Consider the following 7,500-nt stretch of genomic DNA (forward strand, 5'->3'; position numbering starts at 1 on the left):
GTCGCGCTACAAGCAGTTCCGAGACAAGTGCACGAAAGGAAATACCAAAGACGAGAAATTTATCATTCCAATACTTGAACACTGAAAGAAAGCTATGATGACTCCCTGTTTTATATGTGAATCCTCTGTGCTGCCGTGAAGACATACAAACGGTAATATTTGAATCCAAGTGTTTGTCGCCAATTGCGGTTCTAGTATAGCGTCTCTCAAGGAATATTTTACTCTTTGCCAATCATCTGATAAAAAAGATGTTGCCATCTGCCTTGAGCACAATCGGAGAGTAAGAACAAAAGTTTAGAATTAAATGAAGAAAATCATAGTGTGCTGTCTAGAGCATTGTTAACTAATCATTTTTTTCAATATATATTTTTTGATGTGTGCACTATTAGCCACATGTCTTGATGTGGTTATTTGTCAAAAAAATGATTTCTAAAAAATCCGTAAAAAATATACAAGGCAGAAAATTTGGAACACTGTAAATTAGGTAGCTGTATAGTAGCATTTTCAAAGCAGCAGTGACTAAACCATCTTGCAGACAGCCAGCTATTTCGAAACAGGACTATCAGATATAGTAAAATGATGGAAACACTCGTTGAGAAGTGAAAAACAAAAAACTAAAACACACGAACAAATATTCTTGACAAAGTTGCATCACTACACAAGTTTAACATCTTTGTTTATAAGGGAAGTGAAAAGATGAATAAAGTACCTCGAACATGTATTACGTAGAAGCACAAACTCTTAACCACATGATCAAAACATCTCTGCGAACAACATCAGTGTAATGCAAACACGATTAAACTCCAAGAACTCCCTCGTGCCTGGAATATATAACATAACAGAAAAATAAAACAGAAAATATACACCAACACACAGACAATCAGGTCAAGCTAGAATGAACGAGTAACCAGGAAAAGAGTAAGAGTTCTAAAAAGAGCGAGCTGTGCTTGGAATATATAACACTATAAGCGAGAGTGAGAAGGAAAAAAAATAAAAAGAAAACAGAAAACATGCTACACCACACAAACAATCAGAAGTCAAGAAAGAATGAACGAGTAGCCAGGAAAGGAGTGAGAGTTCTAAAAAGAGCCAGCTGTCTGGATGATGAAACTATATAGTCTACCACTGTCCTTTGTTCTTGTCACTGATACCTGTCAGGTTGCAGCCATAGAGGGCAGGGTTGCTTGCACAGGATCACCCGTCTTATGTGTCTGTGTGTAATATATATTTTTGAATGTCAGGAAGAACCAAGAAAATAAAGGAAGAAAAATGAATAATAATAAAAAAACACGGATACAATTTTGCTATTGTGTGAAAAGGTTATTGTAATATATTAATAAAAACTACACTTTCTAAAATAAGATCGTTTCCTTAAGCCAAATGTACCATACATGTAAGAATAATTTCTAGCTGTCATTTATTGGCAGAAAATACACAGCAGGTGGATGGATTAGGGAATTGCATGGTCTTACCCACACGCTATGTATACACTGTGTCTCCCAAGAAGTAAAAATGGAAGAAGAGACAAAAGGACACTTATTCTAGTTTAAGACGATAAAGATAATTCCAATGTTAGTAGTAGTAAGTGTGATGTAAATGATAAAGATGGAGGGGATAATGAAACTAATGATAATTACGGTAACGATTATATTCTTATTGATTACAGCGCATTATTGATGATGGTGATATAGTAACACAACTGATAATAGGGATTTTGTTCACATTGCGAATAATAATGGCATTTAAACATTAAAACCAGTAGAAAAATAATTACTCATATACTTAGATAAGAATGAATTACAGAAATGATAAAAACAGCAAAACCAGTGAGTTATATCTTATACAGTATTAACACACATACACATACATTATATATGAGTGAGTGTGTGTGCGTGTGTGTGTGTGTGTGTGTGTGTGTGTGTGTGTGTGTGTGTGTGTGTGTGTGTGTGTGTGTGTGTGTGTGTGTGTGTGTGTGTGTGTGTGTGTGTGTGTGTGTAGATAGATAGATAGATACATAGATAGATACATATCTAATAAAGATGATAACTCCAGTATCATCAATAATAAAAGTAATCACATTAGAAATATAGAAATATTAACAAGAGTCATCATCATCTCCTTCACAAAGAAAATGATAATAGAAATGATAGAGATGGCAGAATCATTCCTACTGTTAATAATAATGATAAAGATTTTGGAGAAAATAACAGTAATAACGTGATAAGCGTGATCAAGCTGAATCTAATGCGACTGATGATGATCATGATTATGGTAATGAAAATAATAATAAAAATAATAATAACAACAATAACAATAAGATGATAATAATAATGATAATAACAATAATAATAGTGATAATTATGATAATAGCAATAATAATTATGATAATAATAATAGTAATAATAATAAAAATAATAAGAGAATAATGATGGTGATAATGATAATAATAACAATAGTAACACAACAATGACACTATTAGTAAAATAATAGTAATATTAATGACAATATGAATGATAATAATAACAATAATAATGATAATAATAGCTGTGATGATGATAATATTTATTATGATGAAAACTCATGGTGATAATAATAATAATGATGATGGTAACGATAATAATAATAATAAAAACAATGATACTCCAAGTAAGAATGAAAACCACTCTCACAAAAAATAACATAAAAAACTACAGTAACATTAATAGTGATAATAGAAATGATATTAATAAAGATAATAACAAAAGTAATCATAATATCAATTAATTATTATGGTAGAAATAATGATGATGATTATGATAATAATGGTAATGATAATAATAAAAACAATAATAATGGTGATAATTATAATAACCATAATAACAATAATGTTAATAAAATAATATTGATAGTAGTAGTAATAATGATAATAATAATAATAATAATAATAGTAACAATAACATAATAATGATAATTATTATTAATATAGTTATAGTTATAGTTATCGTTTAGTTATAGTTATAATAATAATAATAACAATGATAATAAAATGACAATAATGATTATGATAATATTAATTATAATGATTACAAAAATTATAATAATAATGATGATGATAATAAAAATTATAATAATAATGATGATGATAATAAAAATTATAATAATAATGATGATGATAATAATAATGATAATTATGACAATAGACATAATGATAATAGTAATAGTAATCATAACATAATAATAGTAATAATAACGATAATAATAAAGGTTAATAATTATAATAATAATAATGAAAATATGGAAGAAAAACCCACAATGGACAAACTAGATTTATTGAGGAAAATGAGAACAGTTTCGGAATCGTCCTCGATTCCATCTTCAGGTCCGAATCGAGGACGATTCCGAAACTGTCGTCTCACTTTCCTCAATAAATCGAGTTTGTGTATTGTGGGTTTTTCTTCCATATTATCAACACGGTATTGTGTTTTTCATTGCAATAATGATAATAATAACAATGATAATAATAACAATAATGAAAATATTAATAATGATAAAAAGAATAACGATGATATTAGTAATGATAATTAAAATAATAATAACAATGATAATAATAACATAACTACTAAAAATGCTAGTACTACCTACAACTATTGATGATAAAATTACTGATAATAATGATAACAAGAACATTATGAACAACAACAATAGGGAAAATAATGATAATGAGGATTGTGGTGGAAATAACAATGATGATTACGAAAATGATAATAAGGATGATAATAATAATAACAATAACAATAATGATATTGATGATGCACATATTGATAATAATAACAATAACAATAATAATAATAATGATGATGACGAAAATAATGATGATAATAATAATAATCATAGTGACGATAAAAATAACAATGATAGTAATAATGATGATAATAAAAATTATAATAATAATATAACTAACAACAACAACAATAATAATGATAATGATAATAATACTAATTATTATTATTATTATTATAAAAATGAATAACAAATAACAATGATGATGGTAACAAAGATGAAGATAATAAGTAGTATTAATAATAAGGACAACCATACTGATAATAATAATAAAATTGATAATAATAATAATGACAACAAAACAAAATTGATAATAACCGATACAAATAAGAATGAAAGTGATGATATTATAGATTAATAAAGGAATAACAGAAACAGAAACAATAACAGTAAGAAAATCACGATATTGATATTCATAAAATCATAATAATGCTAGTAACAATAATAGTGACAGTAATAATGGCAATACCAATAATTATGATTATAATAATAAAAAAATAAATAAATAAATAATAATAATAATAATACCAGTTTTAGTAGCAATGATGATGAGGATTATAATTATAATGATGAGAATTATATTAGTAATTATGATAACAAGATTCATAATAATAACAACAATAATGATAGTAATTTAAATGAAATAATGATAATAATAATATTGAATGTAATTACAATAACAATATTGATAATAATAATGCTATTTATGATAAAATAATAAAGTTATAATAATAATGATAATAATAATAATAATAATTGATAATAGTAATTATAATAACAATAATGATGATAATAATAAAGGTAATTATAAAAAATTAAAATATCTGTAATAAATTAGATAATTTTAGTGATAACAATAATAATAAAAATGACAACAGTAATTATGATAATAAAGCTCCATAAACAACAAAAAATGACGACAATAATTCTTATATGAACCACCATAATGCAATAACGTCAGAATAGCGATAATAACAATACTACAAGCATTAATGAAAATTGTCAGAATGATAATGATAACCATGACAGTGATGATGGTGATGATGATGATGTTGCTGCTAATGATGATGATCATATTGATAGTGATGACGATGGTTATGGTGATGGTGATAAATGATACGGATAATGTTTACATGATAAAGGAACTTCATTAAAGAATTTTAATCACAATTATCAAATAACCATCAATTTCATAACCTTGACTTCTTGTTCCCGAAAAAAATAAATAAATAAATACATAAATAAATAAATAAATAAAAATAAATAATTAAATAAATAAATAAAAATAAATGATTAAATAAATAAATAAAAATAAATGATTAAATACATAAATAAAGATAAATGATTAAATCAATAAATAAAAATAAATGATTAAATAAATAAATAAAAATAAATAAATAAATAATAAATGCAACGATGACAACTATTGCAAATGGTCAATAATACTTGTGAACATTTTTTCTTTTTTTCCGTCTCTTCATAATGAATGGCAATGCCCCCCCCCTCTCGAAATTATGTTTTCGAACTCTTGATGTATTACCATGTTGAAAGTTTTTATTTTAATGCTGCAAATGTTTTAATGTAGCAAAAACACTAATTTCGTTTGAATAACACAACTGTCAATTAACCACCAGGGAGTTTTGTTATTAATGCAATTTACAGTCAGTATTTTTCACATTCATAAATGTTCAAAATATCCTCAATTCTCGCGATAAACAGGAATAGATAGCAGTCGTGATAAATATTTATTCTGAGAATAATAATGAAAACAGTTTTGGAATTATATCAAATGTAATATAACCATGCTTTTATCATTAAAGTTGATATGCACAGCAATACCATGTCATGATTACAACATCTGCAAAATGATCATTCTGACAGCTTAGCGGAACAAAGCCGGAGTCTCTATTTACTATTCTATATCGGAAATTAGACAATGGATGCAATGATTACGATGCAAATGTATAGATGAGTCTGTAGATGCATATTAATAAGATGCACGATCACATTACGTACATATTTACTGAAGCACTGAGGGAAACCGTGCCCGTGTCCCCTTCCCCTCCGACCCATCACGTGGAAGGGCTGCCCGGTGTGGGTTCGTGTTCGACTTCGGTGAGCCAGTGACCTTGCATTGTGTCTGTACAGGAAGAATGTAAGAAACTATTTTCCTTAAAGAAATATTCTACCTCAACCTGAAATTTGTAAAGGCTAAAGGATAATGATTACTTTGGAAATGTGAACGATAACAGGTACTATAAAAATAAAAGTAATTGTGATAAAGGCGATGGTATTAGGAAAAACAGAAAGGCAGATTTCAAATATCTGTGCAGTGCTTTGTACAATACGCAAGAGGAATGAATACGCCAACGATGATAGCAAGTTTATATTGCTCTATACGTAATATAATTTAGTCTCCCCTCATAACATACTGTAAATCAATTAGTGCATAATTATCCTGCCGTTTACAACATATATCTTCAATTCCGCTCTAATAAAAGCTCCATAAGATGTAGACTCAGGTGCTCGAGAGTCCACTTATAAGACTGATTTGGCATTTTGAGATAATAAAGTCCTATAATGTTTTTTTCATTGGCAATATCGAAGTTAATGGTGAAGATTTGTAATTCTGAAATATAACAATGGTAATTAAAACAGGAACTGGAAAGTTTTTATTTACGAACTAAAACTCATTTGAGGTGGTTTTCTTATGGTGTAAGTAACATATTTTTAAACAGACTAACGTTCTTTTCTAAAAGAATTCATATAAATTATTCGAAGGTTATGCGTTTCCTACCACCATGCCAAAGTTAAGGCATGATGCCATTTACGAGATCTTATAAAAATCCTATACAAAGCCTATAGGGTGTTCAAATTTTAATGCATAGAAGTGATACTGACAGACACTTTTTAGCACTCCATCGATGGTAAAAAAAAAAGTCAACTTATTTGAATGTAATCTCAAAGTTATCTGTAATTGCAATTTTGTGTCTATGCCCAGACTTCTGTGTTTGTGCATTAAATGGAATTTAATAGCCAGAAAGATTCTTCGCTTGGTTTTGTTCAACTAATTCTCATTTTTTTTTTTTTTTTTTAATTGGCTATCGAAAGTCAAGGACATTACCCGAGGATTTCCTGTTATTCTGAAGGAAAACCAATCGCATTTGTGTGTATTTCAGATAGAATACGTTTATTCTAGCCCTTTTTTATGTTAAAGTACTTGAGGATTTTTATATTTTCTTTTTCTACTTGAACGGAACAATCTGTTCATCGGCTGACACCTTTTCAACCGGCTGGGGGCTTTTCCAACAGAATAGAGCAAAACCAGTAGTATGAACTACAATGGCGTATATTTGACATTTTACTTGTTCCAGACAGAATCGCCATGATTTTTTTTTCTTTTTGTCCTTGACTGATTTTCACATAAGGCTGACTGGGCTGAACCTAGTGGCCCTCCGGAAACAGAGGCTCACGAAACCATTTTTTTCTTCTCTTTTAGTGATAAATGTTTACCTTACGGATTCGGCAAGCGCGCCCTGCCCGTCACTGAAATTAATGTATTGAAATCCTCTTTGATATAAGAGGCAGCCAGATTATCCTATAGGCTTATGTAGGGCTCCTCAAGTTTTAGGGGCCTTGATAAAAAAAAAAAAAAAAAAATCTGACACACGCATACACACA

At 28.3% G+C, this 7,500-nt stretch overlaps 1 protein-coding gene across 1 annotated transcript in view; it reads left to right on the forward strand.

Moving 5' to 3' along the window:
* The window catches only part of LOC113808637 (zwei Ig domain protein zig-8), a 132,567-nt gene extending 131,279 nt beyond the window's left edge, over positions 1-1,288 (forward strand). Inside the window, exon 8 of the mRNA XM_070123578.1 lies at positions 1-1,288. This exon is cut by the window's left edge and continues 467 nt beyond it. The gene's annotated coding sequence lies outside the window, so the exon portion shown is untranslated.
* Positions 1,289-7,500: the final 6,212 nt, after the last annotated feature.

The sequence above is a fragment of the Penaeus vannamei genome, chromosome 7, assembly GCF_042767895.1.
Source record: "Penaeus vannamei isolate JL-2024 chromosome 7, ASM4276789v1, whole genome shotgun sequence".
Lineage (NCBI taxonomy): Eukaryota > Metazoa > Arthropoda > Malacostraca > Decapoda > Penaeidae > Penaeus > Penaeus vannamei.